The sequence below is a fragment of the Sinohyriopsis cumingii genome, chromosome 8, assembly GCF_028554795.1.
Source record: "Sinohyriopsis cumingii isolate HCF-2022 chromosome 8, ASM2855479v2, whole genome shotgun sequence".
In the NCBI taxonomy this organism is placed as follows: domain Eukaryota; kingdom Metazoa; phylum Mollusca; class Bivalvia; order Unionida; family Unionidae; genus Sinohyriopsis; species Sinohyriopsis cumingii.
In genome coordinates this window covers 39062458-39086857 of record NC_142968.1, presented here as the reverse complement: position 1 = coordinate 39086857, position 24400 = coordinate 39062458, and the positions used below count along the sequence as shown (strand labels likewise).

General features: G+C 38.0%; 1 long non-coding RNA gene across 1 annotated transcript in view; it reads right to left on the bottom strand.

The window, feature by feature from the left end:
- Positions 1-21119, bottom strand: part of LOC149793317 (uncharacterized) — a 72628-nt gene extending 51509 nt beyond the window's left edge. The window contains exons 1-2 of the long non-coding RNA XR_016422764.1: positions 20345-21119; positions 17274-17423 (exon numbers count right to left, since the gene is read on the bottom strand). This is a non-coding gene — a long non-coding RNA (uncharacterized LOC149793317). The remainder of the gene's footprint in view (positions 1-17273; positions 17424-20344) is intronic.
- Between the last annotated feature and the right edge of the window lie 3281 nt (positions 21120-24400).

Below are 24400 nucleotides of genomic sequence, written 5' to 3'. Positions count from 1 at the left end.
TCGGGTTTTTAGGGGACACAAGACCAGCCAGCAATCAAGCCTTCATTATCTACACCTTGAAAATTCCTTCAGGTTATTATTTTAGTGGTGAACTTTTGGTGGACACTATTGCGGACAGGTTCAACTTAGCCTTTCGCAAAGCACTGAACAGAGCCAAAAAAAGTGTGAAGATTGAGTACAATAAAGTGGCTCATCGTCTCGTGATCAAATTTCAAGATACGGACACATTGTCCTTCAGGTTCAATGGTAGTTTGTTTGAAATTTTGGGTGGACATGCAGAAATGGTCGCAAACAATATGAGCCCCAATATCAAAAGTAATATGGATTTTTACAGAGCTTTTGGAAACCCGGTAGAACTGAACCAAGGACTTAATTTGATCTTTGTGTATTCCGATGTGGTGGAGTACAACGTGGTGGGACACACCTCTGTTCCGTTACTGCGTGTCATTCCTTTCAAAGTGGATAGTACCACAAACAATGACCACGAAGGTGCAAACACCTATCATGTACACCGTGAATTTGTACATCCTCACTATTTGCCCGTCAGTAAGTCGTATTTAGACACTGTCAACATTGCTATAAAAGGAGATCTGGGACAAAATATTCCATTCTCCAAAGGGAAAGTTACAGTGAAACTCCATTTTCGAAAACGGTTCTCTAACGAATTGTAAGTCAAGACAGCGAGGAGGGACATTTTCACCCTTTAAAATCCGGCCAGATGCGTGTGGAATTTCAGTTTGCAGAAAATCTACGCGCAGATAATACGGTGAACGTCATCCTGTATGCTGAATTGGACAATACGATATAAACCAACAGTTTGAGAGAAGTCATTCTAGACTATTAGAAGTCATGGAAGACTTTTATCAATGTTTGTATAGTAGGGATTCTTTGGACATGGAATGTGAAGATCCCTGAGGAAGGAGAACCCCAAGACAAAGACGAAGTCATCATGATGAAGTCTAGATGGCCAGAACAAGAATCACATTTAGTTTCCTGTTATGCTATAGTCTTGACAGAAAAAAATTAAGGAATTGATCCAGAAAGATTGCTATGGATGTCATAACGATCATCCCAGTCAAATTCAACACGATAAATGCCTGATGCTGAGTCAAGAAGAAAAATTGGACGAGTATCTGGACGATGCTTGGAGTCTCATCTCGGACGAAGACGTGTTGCATCAGTGGTATAAAGACTTGCGTGAACATTCTTGTCCACCATTAACCACTCAAGAGATCGATCGTATCGAAGCTCTCGTGAATCAAAGTGAGGAGACGAAACGAAGAAACGGTTATTTGTCAGACATTTTCAAGCAAAAAGTCAGGATCGAATTGATGACTTATTATTACCTGTGAAGAAGAAGAAAACACACAAAACAATGGATACCTGGGAACTTTATTACCTTTTGAACCACAGTTCGTACACGGCTTCTTGGAATCCTGTCGTCTGTGGTAAAGATGAACTCCCTCATCGCAAACCTCAAGACCATCAAGCTTATGTCATCAACACGGACGACAGTCATCTCCCAGGAACCCACTGGGTAGCCGTTTACTTTCCTCAAGAAGGATGTGTGGAATATTTTGATTCGTACGGATTGCCCCCTTTGGAAGACGATATCATCGACTTTATGAGAAGAAATGTTCAGACCACCCGATTCAATAATGTGAAATTACAAGGCACAGATTCCTTGGTGTGTGGACAATATTGTGTGTATTTTCTGCATCATCGCAGCCTGGGCTATTCCTTAGAACATTTAGTGACTCATTTTGATCCTCGTTCTTCTTCTAGAAACGATGTGATCGTAGATCGATGGTTTTGTGACCATTATGCTTATCTTTTGTCTCAAGTTAGGAAACGTAGTGTCCATCAATGGCCTAATGATTTCCAACAGTGGAAATCACAATTTCATTCACAACGTTGTCAGCCCTGTTTAAAGTAGAGTGTGAATTGAAAAAAAATGTTTGGTATTTGAAAATAATGTTTGATGTTATAGTGTTGGATTATTGTTAAAAAAAATGTTAGAGTTGTTTGTTAGTATGAATAAAAAAATGTTGTGTTTTGAAGAAAAAAAAATGCTTTTGTGGTTTGTTTGGCTATAGGAATCTTGATTCATGCTCTTTGACTTCTCTCTATCCCTCCCATAACACTATTTGAAGTTCCGGCTCGAAAACCGTGTAGTAATGTTTTCCTTCACGTCCGCGCTTTGACCATAAAAAACGGGGCAGTCTCCAGTCTGCCCATCCATTGTTAACTCATCTTCCTACGAAGATGTGCTCAAGATTAGCCAAGTTGAACGAAGCCTATGTGAATTTGCATAGGGTCATGACAAGTCTGATACCGAGACCTGAAGAGATAGACAATATCATAATGTTGAAAGTCACTGAAGACCTGAAAGAACGCTCTTCAAGGAGGAATTCAAGAAGGAGAAAGAAGAATGGATGGAGAAGTACAGACTTTATAAACAGCAGAGAGAGCAGCAACAGCAGCAGCATGAACCTGACAGAGGCTTTGTCAACAGTTGTATCGACACCAAAGAGTTCTTCTTCTCTTTTCCGAAGAAGCAGACCTTATCATGTGAGAAAGCCTGTCGTCAGAGGAGGCCGCCATCTTATAACCTAAGCGATCGCCATAGCTTCAAGTTCCCAAAAACAAATTTCAGGGCTACCCCATACTCTCGAAAAGAAATAACATTCCATTGCCTATGATATGTTAGTCAGTTAGAAGAAAAAATACAGAAGTGAGTCTATCAGCACATGATTTCTTGATCTTGGTTAGAAAGTGCGACTCTAAGTCCTTCGTTTCCGTCGCTTATCAAAATTTTAAAATTAGTAATGTTTTGTAAAAAAGTGACTGAGTGTTTCTTTTAGGTTTGTGCGTGTTTTTTCTTTTTGTTTTTGTTTTTTTTTGTTGGTGATAATATGGATAATGTAAGTTCGGATACAACGAAATTAAAAGAATTAGGCCCAGAACTCGGTGTGGAGGGAAGAAATATACGCAACAGTAGCGGGAGCAAGAAATGCAGACCTAGCCAGTTAGCACTCCACCCACTTCGAGAACACAAATAACATCTAGTCAACAGCCGACTATACCTAACAAACAACCTGCCCCGGAAAGAGTGGTGGCAAAACAAAGGGCCAATTATGTTAGACAAACGGTATGGCAAACTCAAATGTAATTATCGGAGGCACTACGTTCTTTTCTGGGGCCCCGAGTGGCCGAGTGGTCTAAAGCGCTCTCCGTTACGGATCACTGCCCTCTCACCTTTGTCTGCGTGGGATCGAGTCTCGGATTCGGTTAATGTGGGTATGTGAGAAAGCTTGCCAGTAGCTTCTCGTGGGTCGGTGGTTCTTTCCGGGTTTTTCTCGGGTTCTTCCTCCACCATTAATACTGGCCGCCATGTATAGCCTATCGCGTGCTGAAAAATGGCGTTAAACCCTACAACAACAACAACGTTCTTTTCTCACTCCGATACTACAGGCAATCTCAGCTGAAAGAACAACCGCAACAACAATAAAAGCGACAGACACCATAGCAGCGGATTTGAAACTATCTACCTCAACTAAAGAATTAGTATCAGAACCAGAAGAGGAAATTGAGGCGGTTGAGGAGGAAGAGGGGGACGCTGACCCTCGTTGAGAAGTACACCGAAATGGGACTAGATCAAGCATTGTATGACGTCAACAAAGCAGGGCAGTTTATTAGAGCCATACAATACGTTGCCTACAAATCTCTAGACACCTTTAAACCAAGACCTTCTCAATGGGGATTAGGGTCAGAGTTCTTCCCCAATTCTACAGACAAACCTACACTGGATACCCCCTCAGTCAACTGGTAGAAGCCGCTGCTTACATTGCCGCCCATCATGGCTACGCATTTCCTGATATCAAGAATCATGAGACTAGGAGTGCAGGAAAGAACGTGAAAGCAAAAGAGAGACGTGTTACCTTCTAATAGAAAAAAACAACCTTTTTTTAGGGCTCCAAAAGATTGCTTTTTATTAAATAGGGAACCATATTTGGCTTGGTATCCCTCCTTGACTAAACTATTCTCGAAACAAACTTGACCCATTGGAACACTGCAACAAACTTAACTTTTTAAACCTAACAGTGACCAAACTGGTATATGTCTCTTAGAATAATTTAAATAAGATCAGTATGGCTATTTTTATGTACACTAAGTACTAATATTAGATAGATATGTAAGGAAGTAGAAAATTTAACAGACTCGTTAGATTTGAACTAATTGCACAAGTGGTTAACACATTATTGGTACTTTTTACTGTCCATTAGCAAAAAACGGGACTTGATTTGAAATAAGTACGGGCAAGCGTTTTGTTGAGTACTTAACACCCATGGCTGTCTTTTTGAGCACCTTTTTCCTCCTTTACCACGCTCGGACAGAAAAATGAGTGTGTGGTGAGACTATTCCCACTCATGTTTAAAGCCTTTCAGTCAGGTTGTTAAGGACTAGTTAGTCCTACACCTGAGTGGCTAAATTTAAAAGTAGTCTGTGAGTACATAAAAGCCTGGGAGATGAGGCTCTCTTTCCTTCCCTAGGAGTAATTAAAAATCACGCGGTGCGTTATTAAACCAGTGAGATATGCTCCATTAGAGCGAAAATCACTTTAATTCAAGTAAGCAAGCAAGCAAGTTCGGGTACCGTCTCTAGCACTCTTGATGACACCAACTGTCTGGGTTATTTTCTTTCTTGCAAGCCCCTATGTTCCACTTCTGTTTGTTATAATAACTTGTGATACTTCGCATTTTCTAAAGTGGAAATCTTTACAAGCCGTACAAAATACAAAACTTATATGACTTTGGCTTTTGACACTTGCACAGACTCTTCACTTTATAAGTGTCACGAGAAAATTGTATATCCCATTTTTACCATTTTCAAAAAACACGCACACACTTGCAGCTTGACCAGAAATATGTACATCTTGTTTTGTGGATAAGTCACAGACAAGTCCAAGTCCATAGGTGGTTATGAACGTTAGGAATATCCCCTCATTTTTTCAGAAATATCAAAGCTTGTATGTGCATTTTCCCTTTTCCACTCTATATTAGTGCTTAGATTTGTTCCAAAAAAAAGAAAAAAGAAACGAAACAATTTTGAAGAAAAAAACAACTGAATTTTGAATTCAGGTTTCTCTCTGTTTATAATTTTTTTTCAAGTTGATGGTGCATGACAGAGTACATTCGCCTACCTTTCCAAAGTGAGAGACATTTCTTCACATGTCACTGCCTTTGTTAAATTCGGTTTCATTGGTTAGTTATCGTTAATCTTTAATTTATTTATGCATTTCTTTTTGATAGAAGATTTAAGGCTTTCTAGTGTTGTAACGGTATTTATGTTGTTTAGTCCGTTGATGAAATTATCTATAGCAAAGTGCTTAAGATTTTTTCAGGTTTTGTATTATTTCAAGCCCTACAAAAGGAGACCAAGTTTGTCTTCAAAGAGGATTGAAACTCTAAATTACACGGGCGTGAAGGAAAACATCGTTATGTTCATTCTAATCATGCTTGCCGTATCTCTTTGTGTTTTAGAGGTCATATTTCTTCTTAAGTAAATACACGCATCAATAGACAGACAGATTGGGTCATCATCCTTGAGTTTCACTGTACTTTCGGTTCTTTACTTCATATAAACCCCAAATTCATTAGTTTGAAAAAAAAAAAAAAGATAACATGCCCCTCAATACTGTAACACGTCTGTTCTGACTCTACCGATGTGAGTGTGAGCGTTTATGTTAAAATGTTTAAGTGAGGTATAAAAAAAAATGGTCAGCTTGAAAACGCAAACCAATACTGTGACGCTCAGTATTTTGATGTGGTAAGAAGAAATGGTACAACACACACAAAGAGGGCCTGTAAGTTCACATTTCAGTCTGTCTGCACTGTAATGGTAACAACGCAAGAACATAGGGATTATTATGCCACACAGTCCTAGAACAAAACAATGCATCACCCGTTGTAAGCCATTTCATTGGCTATACTTATTTTCTTACCGCGTTCACTTCGAATTGATTTGAGTAGCTATTCACACAGTGACGAGAATGGCCATGCTTTACTGGGTCTATCCTATAGGCGATTTATATAAAAAAATATTTAAAAAAATTAAACTAATGCACGAACAATGGTTCCATGGGCGATCCCATGGAAATTGTGTCCGTCTTATTGCAAAATACATCAACATTTAATTTAACCGTGCAGATCGCTAGAACAAACCTCTGATCATATACATTTTGAAAAGTGTTGTGTGACACGGATCGCCATTGTCGCTTGGTGTCTGCTTTCTTCTTCGAAAAGAGATCGTTTCGTCTTGACTATAAAAATTTAATTTGACTAAGTTTTACGCACTACTTGAACTCATACATTTCACGTTGTAGGTGTAAGCCGTCGTTCTCAGTTTTCTGGAAGTTCGTTTTTGCGTTTCTCAGATGTGATACTATTTTTTATGGACCGAACGAAATTTCTTTTGGCGTGAATCAGGACTCGTGGTTTTGTGGCATACATGGAGAGCATTGATGAAAGCTCAGTTATGTCGTCTTCGAAATCGCTGACACGGATCTGAGCTAACACTTCAGGTTTTGTGTGAGGCGATACGGTACATCATTGCCTTTTACTTCCTCAATGAAATCGTTTCATCTTATTGCAAAATTACATTTGACTAGGTTTCATACGCAGCAGGTCCCTGCATATAAGGAGAGTGTCTTAGCGTCAGAGTATTCATTCCACTCTCAAACGATCAAGAAGATGGAAGAGTCAGCACAGATCGACCTGCTGGTCAAATATTTGCTAAAAGTCATACGAAAGCATAATTCACAGGCGAAAGTGGCAACAAAACTTACTCTTTTGGTCGTTGATTTGATGAGAGTCATACGAAAGTGTGTGCTAATGAAGTTTGCTATATCTGCAAAGGTAAATGGGTATTTGTCTCCAGAATACCTGCTTCGTCTAAGAAAGAGAGACAAAAGTCAAGATACCTAATATCGTTGTCAGGAGAATGGACACTGGAATTCAGAGTGCCCTACGAGAAAAGAGAAGAAACAGAAACAAGACGAAACAGAGAAGAGGGATTCAGAAGAAGAAGAAATTGAAGATGATGAAGAACTTGTGCCAGTAAAGACATGGAAATGGAAAAATTGACAATGTGAGCCGAAGCGTTGGCCCTGATGTGAAATTTCATACTACCTTCTAAAAGAGAATAGACCAGAAAGAAAACGTAAGTGTCTCTTGGTCTTGACATTGTATAATAAGGATGGCGTGTTTTGTTTTTACTCACACTTTATGAAATTGTGCTCTTTCACCTCTCTCTATCCCTCTGGATCATGTTTTAGTTAGAATTGAAATGGAAGGATGTTTTCCTTCACGCACGTTGTTTAGGCATGCAAGTCCGTAAACAATAGTCAGTCAATTCATCCATCATTTTGTGTCTTGATGTTTCCTAAATCACACACTGATGCCATAAAATAACGGGTTAAATGGGTTTTGTAGTGTTGGGAGTGGGGGGTGGGGTGTAGGTGTTTGGCAGAGTTGGTCATTGCAGGTGAGGGCTCAGGTGCTTTCAAAAAACTTTTTCTTCTTCACTCTGTGTTGATAGTATATTTGGGGTTTGTATGCGTTCGCGTATGTTTGTGTGGATAGTTTATTTGGGGTTTGTTTTTTCCTCTTCCCTGTGTGTGTGTGTGTGTGTGTGTGTGTGTGTGTGTGTGTGTGTGTTCGCGTACGTTGTGGAGATCGTATATTTGGTTGTTTTTTTTTCTTCTTCCTCCTGAGTGTGGATAGCATATTTGGGGTTTGTATGCGTTAGCGACGTTGTGTGGATAGTATATTTGGGGTTTGTATGCGTTCGCGTACGTTTGTGTGGATAGTTTATTTGGGGTTTGTATTATCTCCCTTCTGTGTTGATAGTATATTTGGGGTTTGTTTTTTCCTCTTCCCTCTGTGTGTGTATGTGTGTATGTGTGTGTGTGTGTGCGTATGTCTGCGCGCGTACGTTGTGTGTGTGTGTGGGTGTGTGTATTGGTCTCTGTTTGTCCCTATAAAACTCACTTTATCCCTATCAGATACACTCTACCTACCTACCTGCAGTAGCGTGTATTCAGGTCAGCCACTTGCAACACTGCTGACACTTATCCCTAGTGTTCAGTACAGTGACGTCACTGACGCTGGAAATTTCGAGACTATAAATATGGACTTGGGGATTTCCACAGGTTGTAGCTATACATATATACCAGAGTTCATAAACAGGAACGTCACTCAAGCTGAGGCTATAAAAAGATAGTGGGATTTTCCAAAGGAATAACCCACAAGTTTTAGTATAAATAGATAGTGAGATTTCATAGGAATTTTAACTGATTATAGCTATAAATAGATACATGGGTGTTTATCGACGATCGTCACACAAGTTAATTTTGTAAGTAGTTACTAATTTTATCCATTTTATAGTGTGTGTGTGTTTGTGTGTGTGTGAGTATGTCTGCGCGCGTACGTTGTGTGTTTGTGTGTGTATGTCTACGCGCGTACGTTGTGTGTTTTTGTGTGTGTGTGTGTGTGTGTGAGTATGTCTGCGAGCGTACGTTGTGTGTGTGTGTGTTTGTGTGTTTGTGTGTGTGTGTGTGTGTGAGTATGTCTGCGCGCGTACGTTGTGTGTGTGTGTGTGTGTGTGTTTGTGTGTTTGTGTGTGTGTGTGTGTCTATTGGTCTCTGTTTTTCCGTATAAAACTCCCTTTATCCCTATCAAATACATTCTACCTACCTACCTACCTACAGTAGCGCGTATTCAGGTCAGCCACTGATTATAGCTATAAATAGATACATGGGTGTTTATCGACGATCGTCAAACAAGTTGATTTTGTAAGTAGTTACTAATTTTATCCATTTTATTCTAAACCGTTGTAACTTAATTTTCGGGGATATGTTTATTTTCCTTTAAATTCTGGGACAATTTCGTCGTTTTAGCGTTACTTTTAGTCACATCCATTTTGTCGTTGAGCATTTCCTTGATTATAGCTATTTATAGCATCATTACAATTATGCAAATTTTTGAACACCCCAGCAAGATTTCAGGTCTTGGTAATGCTTTATATATAAATCTCACGCTTGTACTAGTGTATGTATGTCTCTGTCTCTGTTGTGTTTGACCCTCTACCATCATTGTCCCTAGACAATCCCACCATGTTCAATTTCCCTTGACGCTAGACAGTCCCACGATTTTTCTCCATATTCAATTCCCCTCGACGCTAGAGTGGCCCACGATTTATTCCCATGCTAAATTCCCCTTGAGGCTAAAGTGACCCACGATTTTTCTCCATGTTAAATTCCCCTTGAGGCTAAAGTGACCCACGATTTTTCTCCATGTTAAATTTCCCTTGAGGCTAAAGTGACCCACGATTTTTCTCCATGTCAAATTTCCCTTGAGGCTAAAGTGACCCAGGGGGGGTCTGTAATGCTAATTCCCATTGAGGCTAAAGTGACCCACTTTACTACTTACAAAGATCAGCGTCTAGAGAGCTGTCGTACTGACCACCGTCCTATATGGCGCCGAATCCTGGGTCACCTACAGCCGCCACCTCCGCCTCTTTGAACGCTTCCATCAGCACTGCCTCCGCATCATGCTCAACAGCCACTGGAGTGACTTCGTCACCAACACTGAAGTCCTCAAACTGAAGTCCTCGCGGGGCAGGGCACGTGTCCAGGATGGAGGATCATCGCCTGCCAAAGATCGCACTGTATGGTGAGCTGTCAACTGGGCACCGTGATAGATGGGCACCTCGAAAGAGATATAAAGACTCCTTGAAAAGACCTTCACCACCTGTGGCATTGATCACCGTCAATGGGCATCACAAGCTGCTGACCGTGAAAGCTGGCGACGTACAGCTCACCAGGCCGCTGACACTTTATGAACAAAACGGACGGGCCATCTTGGAAGAAAAACGATGGCGAAGAAAAAACCGGGAACCATCAGCAGCACCAACCACAATCCAGACATTCCCCTGCAGCCTCTGTGAACGGACGTGCCTGAGGGCTTATCAGCCACCAGCGCGCGTACAATAGACATGGATATACCTTTCCTAATCGTCGCAAGCGAAGTCAAACCAACAATGTATATATGTATGTATGTATGTATGTATGTATGTATGTATGTATGTATGTATGTTTGTATGTATGTATTGTTTTGAACTGGTTATATATGGATTAATGGATGGCTCATGTTTTAGCACTCAGAACGTCCTAAATGCTCATATGTAAATATTATTTTAAGGCCTGTACGTCCCTACACAAATTAGTAACGTCAACAGCGTCTACACCCTTATCACGGACAAAAAGAGCCGTACTTTCTTACACAAATTAGTAACGTCATCAGCGTCTGCACTCTTATCATGGACAAAAAGAGCTGAACTTCCCTACACAAATTAGTAACGTCAACAGCGTATGCACTATTATCACGCAGAAAAAGGTCTGTACTTCCCTATACAAATTAGTAACATCAACAGCGTCTGCACTCTTATCAGGGACAAAAAGGGCTGTATTTCCCTACACAAATTAGTAACTTCAACAGCGTCTGCACTATTATCACGGACAAAAAGGGCTGTACTTCCCTATACAAATTAGTAACTTTAACAACGTCTGCACTATTATCACGGAGAAAAAGGTCTGTGCTTCCCTACACAAATTAGTAACGTCAACAGCGTCTGCACTATTATCAAGGACAAAAAGGTCTATACGTCTCTACACAAATTAGTAACTTCAACAGCGTCTGCACTCATATCACGGACAAAAAAGAATGTAAAGTAGGTTTTGCCAACACAATCAATATTGTGATAATAACATAGTAAACACCAGAAGCGAATTGGTCACGCTGTCAAACGCGAGGGGAAAATAATAAATGACTGAACGTAAGAAGCCAATTTTACATTGTATTTACGTAGTTATGTATGTATAATCAAGGTGTGAGTATGTGCGTGTGCATGGATGTTTGAGAAATACTTGATACAACCTTCCTCTCATATACACTCAAGTGTATACAGTGACCCGTTTACAGGTCAATGTATGCAAAAATAACTAAGTAATCTTCCATGACAAATCCCCATAGAATAAATTAACCTCATTCTTTTGTTCGTTTTCTTCCAGGGTTTAGATAAATACTCGTGTCAGTAAATTTCCTTTACACCCATTATAAAATTACTATGCGTGCATAATCCATCTTTACACCTTGCAAGGAGTTATTATGTCGTACTAATTATACGCTGATGTGTGTCGATGCATACAAACGACCTCAAAATCAACCATATTTGCATTTTATTGAAATGTGAGCTCTATATATATTAGTACGCTAGTATATTTGTTGAAATGGGATTGCTAGCCGTGACACTGTGTGGAAAACATTATGTGAAAAAGTGATGCTCTACGACGCGATGATGTTGATAAATACGTACATCTCTGCTGTTATAATGGTTTATTTTCACTAAAATAATGTATAGCCCAGTGTAAGAATTATGGGTAAACATCATGACCTCGCAAATTAAAACGTGTTTGCATGCATCCAACGCTAGCAACAGTTGCATAGATACACGAAGGACGTACAAGGTCTGCCAGTTGCCCGTATAGTACCGCTTTATAGTATGCCGCAATTATATTAATTATCTGGGGCAGGAGTAAGGGATTTATTGTTAAGATTTTCGACTCTCAAATAGCTGCAAAACTATCTTGCTCTAATTGAAAGAAATAACACCGTAGTATATCCGTTATATTATTTGTAAAATAATAAAATAATTCTTGAAATAAAAGAAACAAAATCTCTGTTCGAGACAAAATCGCTGTGCACCCCATCCCTCAGATAATTACATAATAATAATAATAATAATAATGAGGACGTTGTATAGCGCCTAATCTTTACAAGCTCAAAGCGCTTTACAACATTAGATAACACATGTAAGATAAAAAGCATAATGATATGATTACAAAAACAAACACCATGAAATTAGAAAACATCAAAAAACATGCTGAGAATATTTAAGGTAGGAAACATTATTGGTCTTTAAGTTTGTTCTTACAGTCGAAATAAGTGAGTTTTGAGAGCCCTCTTGAATGTGATCACTGTGTCTTTGTGTCTAAAGTCAGTGGGCAATTCATTCCACGTTGCTGGGTCCTGGTATGCAAAAGAACGCTGTCCATATGACTTTGCTTTCGTAGTGGGAATAATTATTATACGATTGTCAGAAGAGGAACGTAAGTATCTTGCTGGTGTATACATATGGGTGAGGTCAGATATGTATGTTGGACTAGAGTCCGACAGTGAAACGTAGCACAGAGAACAAATTTTATGTTTGATTCTGGATCGAATGGATAGCGAGTATAGGGTACAGAGCAGCGGGGAGGTGTGCTCTGATCGTGGTACTATAAGTATGATCCGAGCAGCTGTGTTTTGAACTTTTTGAAGTTTCTGGAGCAGATATTGAGATGAACCAGACAGAACTGAATTACAATACAATGTCTTTGAAAGATATTTGCGAATTGAGCTGATGCGTCTCAGCTCAAGATATGCAGCCTTGCATATGTTCATGACATGTTGGTGCAATGTGAGACTACTGTCCAGAGTAACACCTAGGTTTCGTACTGATTGTGTGAATTTAATGTTGGCGTTGCTGATATTTATTGTTTGAGGTAAAGGATGTGAATGAGAAAGTCTTTGTGTTGTGATCACAATGGCTTCAGTTTTATCATCATTCATCTGCAGCTTGTTACACGTCATCCATGATTTCACATCAGAAATGCACCTCTCTACACCTTGGATGGTAGCATCAACTTCAGTTGGGTGGCTAGATTTGTATATTTGGGTGTCATCAGCGTACAATTGGTGAGAGACTGGTGAGCAACAACACTGAGGCATATCATCCTCTATATAACGATAACTACCACCACCACGTAACAGTTTGTAATATTATTAATTTATGTAGACATTGATGGGCAGAGAGTAAATCACTGTATGCAGTATTATTCCATTATAAAGATATTACTGGGCTGTAAGTAAAGGGCAATATGCAATATTATTCCTTTGTATTGACATTATTGGGCGTTAAAGGAAACTGATAAATTAGAATGGATGATGAGCTATGACACTAGAGAGCGACTGAGGGTACAGAATGAAGAGAACAGGTCCAAGAACAGACCCCTGGGGAACACCACAACATTGATCAACTGGGCTGGAGTGTATTCCATTTGCAGATACAATTTGTGTCCTGTTGACCAAGTAGGACTGAACCACATTAAGGCTGTATCATGAATGCCAAATACATGCTGGAGACGGTGAAGTAACATATCATGGTCTATTGTGTCAAATGCTGCAGACAAATCAAGTAGAGTGAGGACTGTAATCTTTCCGCTATCCAACGCAGAGAGAATGTCATTAACTACTTTTAGAAGAGTAGTTTCAGTACTGTGGCAATGGCGATATGCAGATTGTCCATTGCTAAAAAGACTGTTTGAATTTAGATGAGATACAAGCTGGGATAGAACAACCTTTTCTAAGATTTTTTATATAAATGGAAATTAGAAACGGGGCGGTAGTTCTTTAAATCGTTATGGTCTAGTGTTGGTTTCTTCAGCAGAGGCTTTACAATGGCAGTTTTGAAAAATGATGGGAATTCCCCGGATGAGAGCGGTTTTAATAACATCAGTTAGTGAAGGCAATACTGGATCTAAGCACTCAAGCAGCAGTGATGCTGGAATTGGATCAAGTTCACATGACTTGGTGCACTATTCATCACGACTGTACGTACGAAATCCATATAGACAGGTTCAAATGCTGCTAATGGTTGCCGCTCAAATTATGTGTCCCAACTGTATCGTGACTACGAGTCAATTGAAATTGTGGTGTCAAGCTTATCTCTAATGGTTTGTACTTTGTCACGGAAGAAATTTGCAAACATGTCCGGAAGGTCGACTGGAGAGAAGGTAGTTGGAAGTGGTGTAGATTTGTTCCTTGTCATTAGCTTGTTAGTAATCTCGAAGAGCTCTTTGCAGCTGGAACTTTCCATGATCTTAGTAGTGTAGTGGGCTGATTTCGCTGCATGGACTATATTTGTGACATTCGTCTTAGAGGTTTCATAGATTTGCTTATGAATAGTGAGTCTGGTGGAAAGCCAAAGCCTCTCAGCTTTACGGCAGTCTCTTTTAGCAGTACGAAGCTGGTCCCTAACACTGCTATACCATGGAGAACACTTTTGAATTGATACTCTGCACTTGGTAGCTGGAGTATGTTTCTCAAGCAATGAACGCAGACAGTTATCGAGTTGTTCTGCGGTAGGAGGTAAGCAAATTGTTAAGTTAGCTTGGATGTCGTGCATTAGTTTGGTTCTATTTATCATACGGCGGTTTTTCTTAGTAGCAGATAAAGGTGGAGGGTTAGGGACTGATACGTCATGATGGCGTACAATGCAGAGGTGATCTGATGCAAGGTCATGGGATACCAGGGAGGACCGTAGAATGTTATCATCAGGTCTCTGAAGAATCCAATCTAAAGTGTGACCGTGTTTATGGGTGGGTTGGTTAACTGACTGTCTCAGGTTGAAAACATTAATGGAATCTATGAGTTTTGATGTATTTGGGTTTCCGGGACAGTCAAAGTGAAAGTTAAAATCTCCAAGAATAACCAGGTTGCCACCTATCGAGTTTCCATAGTCCAGGAGATTCGGAAACTGCTCCAAAAAGAGAGTCAGCCAGCTTGTTTTTTCTACTAGGAGGAGGGCGGTATAGGCAGAAAAAATGGACTGACCTTTGCTCCGGTGCGAGTGTGGTTTGGACTAGTTCAAACCATGTGTGGTTGAAATTGAATGTTGTGGTGTGGTTAATGCTGAGTAACTTACAGTAGAGGAATTTGCTATGTGTATGTTAACTGATGTGCAAGTTGTCACCTAAAATTGGAATTAATGTGGGATTATCACGTTTACACTATAGATGAGAACGTATTAAAGACATACTGCTGACATCACACAGCTTGTTGATAACTATCGGAAATGTCGACACAGACGCCTACAATGTATTCGATATAATGTTGATATAATAGGCAGGGAAACGTATGATGATTATTTGGGAGAGCCAGGAAAACATAAAATATACTGACCCAATAAGCGAGAAAATATTTATTGGACTAGAGAAATTACTTAAAATTCAAACAGAAAGCAACTGCTCTTATAAAATTCCTTGGGTGACTTTTATTCTTACAAATAAATACATGTACTTGACACATTAACTTACAGTACGAAAGATAACTTTTTTTCTTCTATTTTTAATCCGAAAATATTTCGAAAGTTAGATTTGATCTTTCAGAATATCCCATTCAGCCGCAATGATGGCATAGTTGGCAGGTGTCAAACACAATTAAAGATTCATAAATATAATTTAATTTTTAATATTATAATTTAATTTGTGACAAAATACAACTATATTTTGAGAAAATAAAAAATAAATAAAATCTGTTTGAATTATTTTATCATGAAAGCATGTTGTTAGTATCACTACATTTTATAACAAGATTTTGTAAGGAATTTCCGTAGATTCCTTACTGACGGAAACTACCGAAATATCAGTACAGTGAGAAAGTACCGTGTTACCACCGGAAATAAATGCGGTGATAAACCGGTATACCGGTAATACCAAGCACCTCTAATTTTCTTGGAGAAGAAAAGAGAACAAAATTTGCTAAATAAATATGTTAAAGTAGCATATTGATAGAGACAGCCCTGTAAATCATTCAGTCAATTTAGTTGTATATGTCCCACACAGTAACGATTTAGACGATGGCACGAAAGTAGACTGTTGTGACCTTGGTGTAACCAATCTTCGAAATTCGGAAATACTGGATATTCTGGACCAAAAACTTTAGCATTTGCTGCACAATGAAGAGTGAACTAAAAAAACTGTTAGGTGCATATAAGCACGTGTTTCCATATTTTTCAACACGAGCAAATAAAATCCACCAGATATTGTATCTGCATATATGCTGTATAATCCATTAGATGCATTCCTATTCAATATTAATTATATACATGTTAGACTAATATAAAAAAAGAAAGCTCTATTGTATTAATCCTTTTTTTATGAGGGGAGGTGTTATGTATATCCATGTTAAGTGGGTTAATTTTCATCATTATAGATCGTAAGGGACATTCATTAAATAAATATTTAATACTAATTTTCTTTATAGTTGTGGGTTTGTACTTTAAGATTAAATCATTTTAGCAGACACATTACATAGTTTCAGAATAGAAGCAGACATGTTGATGAGATGAGTTGACGATGCGGGTTTGCTTGGAAAAAAACATGAAGACCTAATTTATGATTGGCTAACTGCTGAAGTGCTTGACCATTTTGACAAAGATATTTCGAAAGGTTTAGTTGACCCTCATTCATGTTCTGTATTACTTCTTAGCTTTTATTTAAGGAATGATTTACTAAACAAAAAAACCGTGATTCCTAGCATAACATCAGTCTTAGATGAGTCGAATAGTTGTGCTAATTTCAGCAGATTTAAGTTATTTATTAAAATTATTCACTGGAATTTCAAAGTGTTAAGATTTTAGGATTTCTTAGTAGTTTTGGAATTGCTGTGAATTTGTTTAAATACATTTTTGAATTATTTGTTTTGATCAGTCATTAAACTAGCGTACAATACATAAAACATCAAACAAAAGCGGTTCTGTAAAAGGAGGAAGAGAGAGGAAGGTACCCTGTCTAAGTTAATAAAATTTTTCTTTGATAGGATTTGAATATAATTATTTGAATTGACGACTTTTAGTTTCGTTTAATTTTCTCTTTGACCGGAGTCTTAACATAATCGCTTGAATTTATTCTATTGTATATAATACGAATAATGTAGGCTTGGAACTGATATTATGTCTGTGGGATGTATGTGCCTATGAATTTGTTAGTTAGCAAATATTGTATTTAAGACAGGACATAAATATTGTTTAATTCATTTGCATATTTAAGATGTGAATACTCTTAACCTACGAACTGAATATATATATATATATATATATATATATATATATATATATATATATATATATATATATATATATATATATATATATATATATATATATATATATATATATATATATTGTTGTTGTTGTTGTAGGGTATAACGCTATTTGTCAGCATACGATAGACTATACATGGCTGCCAGTATTAATGGTGGAGGAAGAATACGGGAAAGCCCCAGAAAGACCCGCCGACCCACGAGAAGCTACTAGCAAGCTTTCTCACATACCACATTGGCCGAATCCGAGACTGGAACCCACGCAGACAGAGGTGAGATGGCAGTGATCTGTAACGGAGAACGCTTTAGACCACTCGGTCACCATATCTATATATTAATATTCCTGTGCTGTGTTTTGTTTCTGAGATGTCAGGCTGCTACCTGAAACCCATATTAGCAGTTAGTCTCTGTTTGATTATGATATAAAGATATCTGACGTGAGGAGAAATATGTCACGATGTGGGATGATGGTTTTTGGTTATTATTATCTAGGAGCTGCTCGACCACGATGTTATTGCTCGGATAGAATACACAATAAAATAATTATAGAAATTAATATATGGAATAACAGAGATCTGTATGTAAAATATACAAAAATGAATAAATTACATATACCACATGAAACTGAACATGACATTTTAATGATTCATTTCATCTTAGAAATAGAGTTATAAAATTTTATGACAAAGTCAGTTAGACATTTTGTATTCCGATAGAACAAATTTCATCATATAACCGAGTGACAGATCGAACTCAAATTGCCGGCATGCCAGTATTACTTGGTGACCTCCGGTCTTTCACATCACTGTTGGTGATAGGTCAGCGTTGGACTATTTCTTTCCTTCTCTCTCCTCTATTCTCTTCTGGACATCGTACATCTTAGTTGTAGATTGGATTCTTTTCTACTTTGCTGGTATGGAGCTTTTTTTAAAATTAAAGAATTACTATACTCACCCTAAATAAGTGTAAGTTTTTTTTTCTTCTAATGGGATCAAACCATATTCCCACTCATACGTCAGAAATCGTCTATCGTAACTTAAAATAACTAAACTAAGGTCAGATCTCAACCTAATAAACACATAATATCACCATAAAGTAATGTTTCGTTAGATACTCCGCGCCTTCCTAACTGGAACCACGACCAAACCAGACTTCTTTGATAACTATTATTACGAACCTATGGGCTGTAAATCACTAACTGACGATGTCGGTCGACATGCGTCCCTAATGCTATCACCATCGATTCTGGGTCGAAAAGAATTCATACCTTAATTATAGAAACGAATTAATGGACTTAAGTCCTGGTCCTAGCTAAGTTACTTTGCTAATTAGCGATTTATTGACATATACACAGAAAAATCAATTCTTTGCATACACGATAACATAAAATGTAAGACATGTAAACACAATGAGAGTAATGCATGAAATTACTATAATAAACGATTTTTATTACATCTGAACGAGGTTTTAAATTCTTATCATCCACGAGTCATATAGCATTCGAGACAAAGGCATGCATACCATTAGCTTCCGAACTTACATAAAAATTGATATATGAATTTGAACGAATAAATTCAGAAAGCATTACAAACTTACATCAATGCTTATTGTATGCGACTGAGACTATACTTCTGTGCCTTCCAGAGCTCTCGTTCGTTTATCATCAGAGAATTCCATATGTCTCTTATCTGGGTTCGGGTCTCTCAAATTTCCATACCCCTTTGTCCCTTTGATGGATTATTTAACGAGAAGGGTACTTTTTACTGATCTCGGAGTCAGATTATCCTCTTGGTAGAAAACTCGGACATACTAATATTACGAGGGAGATTACTTTAAAATTTTGAATTCCATCTTGGACGACTACCCCTCGTTTAGGTTATGCCAGTAAGGACTACTTTCTTTAACCGCCAAAAATGTTAACATTCCCATAGAGGTAAGAATAATCCTCTTTTTTCCACCTTTATTAATAACCATTCTGGAAAATAACATTTAGACACCTGTTGCAAATAGCCCAAGCTTTCCGAAAAACATCTGCTCTGGTTTGCTTCGACTGTCATTCCATACACTTAACCCTACATTGACATATCTGTAGAACCGTTATCAAACGGACAGTAATTAAAATTTAATTCATGCCCGAAACTGAGGAGTCAGAAATGTAATGCAAATATAGTCCATACGTCAACGTAATGTTTACATGTCACGCTGAACGCGAAAGAGTGTATCGCGAAATTATCTCCTCAGAATTTTGCACCATTACAAAGTAGACCTAGGAAACTATTTAGGTTGCCTATTTATCTAATTTAACAAGGAAATAACTCTATACACAACACAGCGGGAGACGTAGACGTAAGACTATACATATTGCAATTAAAGAGGCTGGATGAAATCGAGACGTCTTTAAAGGCTGCAGTACAAGGGGCCAGAGGGATAAATCAGTCTTAGCATACTACCGGTGTTGAATGTGAAGTGACACACAACCAAAGCACCGGTTTATGCAGTCAGGCTGTCAGGCTGGATAATTGAGTTCGAAAACTCTCTCTCGAGTTTATGGTGAAATTTGCCATATATGTGTACAACGAAACTGATCATTAAATTTTCTAAATATCTTCTGGTAATTATTTTCTATTAGAAGTGTACTCTTCAAGTGTCTTGTACAATTTCATCTTCTTTGTTTAACCGATTAAGTTGTAATATTTTGTGAACATGGTTTTGTGTTGTTCTATTGTATATCTCTGCTCAGATCGCCATTTATTCCATCCATTAATTTCATATTTTAATTATTCACTCGATCCGGGCAACAACACTGAGGCATATCATCCTCTATATAACGATAACTACCACCACCACGTAACAGTTTGTAATATTATTCATTTATGTAGACATTGATGGGCAGAGAGTAAATCACTGTATGCAGTATTATTCCATTATAAAGATATTACTGGGCAGTAAGTAAAGGGCAATATGCAATATTATTCCTTTGTATTGACATTATTGGGCGTTAAAGGAAACTGATAAATTAGAATTTTCTTTCCAATGACGCAAAATACGTAAATATTATTCGCTTTCATTCCTATACAAGGAAAAATTTCATATACATTTAGTACACATTTTTCAACATCTAAATTAATATGTAATTAATGTTTTCTAATTTTTACATTTTAACACTTGTACTGAATGAATTAAGTTCTTAGCCGGCAATATCATTAGAATTTGTCAACATTTTGTGGTGTACAACAAATGAAATGAGAGAGAGAGAGAGAGAGAGAGAGAGAGGGAGAGGAGAGAGAGACAGAGAGACTCACGTTTGCCTCAAGCTGTGCAGATTGAATGTTATTAATACAAGCGTTACGTATGTTTTCCCCGTTTTTTCCTTGATATATTAGTATAAACAGAATGAGCGCTCTTGATTGTTTCAGACCAACCTATCAACACCAGAGGAGGTCAGAATTTCCTTCTCAGACAGCTCTAATATTCTTTAATGTATTATTGTGAAAGGAATGTTAATCAGTTGTATTTATGACTTGTCGTGACAATGCATTCGGTTTTAATCGACCATTTCGTACTCAAAGAAAAATGTGCATATGTGTGCATGCAATATATGTGTTATATTGTGTTGTAGACTGTTATGAACACATTTTATAAAAACATGTTTACATGTACAAGTATAGCCTCTTGGCGTTGTAACATGTAGGCCGCTATCGGCCATCGTATTGGATGAATTTTTAGAGGCACATAAATCATATTTTTCCAAGCATATATGGTTATATTTTAAACGGCATGACCTGCATCATTTTTGGCTGGTGGTGTGAGCATCGGCAAATAGATGGAAGGATCGATCAATATAGATTAATATAACCTTTCGTTGAAATCAAGTTGGATATTGTTGGTTAGTCCGTCAAAGAGCTGACCTCTTAGCAATTTTTATTACACCAGTCATTTCAAACATGACAGCATTTCCAATCTTGGTGTATATGGTGTTGTACTAGTATTATACTGGTACTATATAGCGACATTTTCAATCCTGGTGGATATGGCGTTGTACTAGTATTATACTAGTACTATATAGCGACATTTCCAATCCTGGTGGATATGGCGTTGTACTGGTATTATACTAGTACTATATAGCGACATTTCCAATCCTGGTGGATATGGCGTTGCACTAGTATTATACTAGTACTATATAGCGACATTTCCAATCCTGGTGGATATGGCGTTGTACTAGTATTATACTGGTACTATATAGCGACATTTCCAATCCTGGTGGATATGGCGTTGTACTAGTATTATACTGGTACTATATAGCGACATTTCCAATCCTGGTGGATATGGAGTTGTACTAGTATTATACTAGTACTATACAGGACATTTCCAATCCTGGTGGATATGGTGTAGTATGGTGTTTGTTAAAATATAACAACATGCTGTGTTAAATTATAAATACATGTACCTCTAAAATTAGTCAAGTCATACAAAGCTTCATTTCCAATCTTGGTGGATATAATTTAGAGCTATTATGTATTTCCTTAAAAACATTCTGACGATATGTTTCACAGTGTAACACCAGTATCTGACTTTCATCAGCTCTCACATGAAACTTACACATTGTTGGGGAATCCGCGGTAGCCCATTTGTTTGAGCGTCAGACTCGTTGTCGAATGGTCGTAGGTTCGACACCCACTCTGGTAAACCCTGGTTGCCTGCCTCAATGTTCAGTTAGGTCAGACACGTACCTCCCATTTCCTAGACACGATATAGCCAATACTGTCTTAAAAGCGCCGTTAAAACCAACAAAAATGAAAATAAGTAACATTGTTTACCCTAATGCTTACGTAGGCGAGACAAACAGGCAGAAATTCCTCACATGTCAGTATATAAACCTCTATCCTAAAGTAATTCTATCGTAAAGTTTCAGTTGAATACACAATTACTTTTGTAGGTATGTGTTTCCCAAAAAGTATACCACTAAACTGTAACATAGTTTGCATCGATGAAACATGTTTTCTGCTTTAAAGACAGGACAGGGTCTCTTATCATATCAGTGTATAACCTTTAAACTTACAGTAAAGTTATACTAAAGTGAAAGTGTTAGCTGAATGCAGTAACAAATGTAGATGACATTCAGAAACGTCAACACTGTTCATATCGATGAACCAAGCTTTCTGCTCGAGCCGTTGATACTATCAAGACGGAATAATGTTTAAGAGTATGATCCAAGCTCTCAGTTTATGCCGGCGATACAAGCAAGACGGGAAATCATAGAATATCAGTATATAAACTTTAGACACATATGGTATTATTATCATAAAATTGCAGTTAAATACAACCAGATGTGTAAAAGACACGTGGCTTTTACAAACTATAACGCCAAAACTTTAACATTGTTCAGCACGATGCTTAAGCAGGTAGGACAGGCTAGACAGAACTCGTAGCAGATCGCGGCATAAACGGTACACCTATCGTGATTCAGAATTTCTCTTCAGTGCAGCAATTGATGTAGAAGGTACGTGTCTTTCAATGCTGTTTACGACGCAGCCGCCGTCACTTCCGTGACTTGAAAAGTACCTACTGCGTCTTATCATGCTTACGCAGGCACGACAAAAATTACCAGCTGAAGTGAGTCCTTAATTGCCACCGAACGTTCCATGCCAATAAAGAATAATCTGCACATGCAACAAGAGCGACAAGTTTGGACTATGTACATCCTCTCATTTAGTCAGCTTGTATATCTGGTATTATCTAAGCAAGATTCACATTTAAACGATATCATTTCAACAAATATAACAACATGCTATGTTAAATTGATTGTAGGCTGAATTAGGTCACAGGGGTTCGTATCGTTGATTAAAATTGACCTGCTGTACATGTATTATATAATAACTACAAGAGAGGGCACTTCTCTCATTTCTCGCGCGACCTATTTAAGAATAAATGCTGATTTTTCAAGCTACGCTCTGAGTAGCTTAATAAAATTGGTACTGATACTTAGCTCAGGCATTCGACTGTGTATCCCTATCAAAAGTTTGACTTAATATCATACCTTTAAGGAATGCCAAATCATTTTCCCACGGTACCGCTCGACATGTACTTGATCGCGCCCGCTTAATATGCAAAAACAACGCCCTGAATGGAATACTACCTTCTCAGTGGCCAGCTGAAAATAAGTTATAAATAAACACAGAACGTCATTTTCTTTTAACCAATGAGAGGACAGTAATCCATTCAGCGCTTTGTTCTTGCATATTAAGCGGGCGCGATCAGGTATGCTATGTTAAACTGATTTTAGGCTGGATTAGATAAGGCACTCTTAAAGATACTATGTTCTTTTCCATAGTTTACTTCGAGTGTTGGGAAGGAAAAAAAACATATTGCACTTTCAGAATGAATATTATAAATACCTCCATAAATAAAACTGCTTACGCAAGTTTAAGGGTGCCCGAGTGTTCCAAAACGCCCGTCATACGGATCACTGCCATCTCACTTCCGTCCGCGTGGGTTCGAGTCACGGATTAGAACAATGTGGGTATATGGAAAAGCTTCCCGTGATTTGATGGTTCTTACCGGAGCTTTCTCAGATTCTTCCTTTACCTGTTATGCCCTATCATGCGCTGGAAAAATGTCATTAAACCCAAAACAACATCACCAATAAATTAAGTACAAGGTCAATAAACAATGACAGATCGATGTGTGCACTAAAACAAAATGTCAAATTGCTTGACAACGCGTGTGATTCATTTCCACACGACACAATAATAACAACGATACATCAAATGAAAATCGAGCCTAATATATTTTGCTGTCCTTGATGATCAATTGGTAATACAGAACGTAATCCTAGAAGAATAACATTTATAAGGTTAGATAATTATATATGCATGATATTTATCGCTTTTAAGCTAAGATAAGATTGCAAATAAATTTATTGCAAATTTTAGTTGAAACTTCAGCGGATATTTATATGTATTTACTGTAGATCCATTTTATATTAAATTATACAATGTATACTGTTGATATATTTATTAAAATATTTGATATTATTGCATTTAACTAAAATCAATGGGGCCCCGAGTGGCCGAGTGGTCTAAAGCGCTCTTCGTTACGGATCACTGCCATCTCACCTCTGTCTGCGGCGGTTCGAGTCTAAGATTCAGCCAATGTGGGCATGTGAGAAAGCTTGCCAGTAGCTTCTCGTGGGTCGGTGGTTCTTTCCGGGGTTTTCCGGGTTCTTCCTCCACCATTAATACTGGCCGCCATGTATAGCCTATCGTGCTGAAAAATGGCGTTAAACCCCACAACAACAACAACAACTAAAATCAATACGGCATTGTACGGAGCAGAAAGATTTATGCCTAGCTGATGAA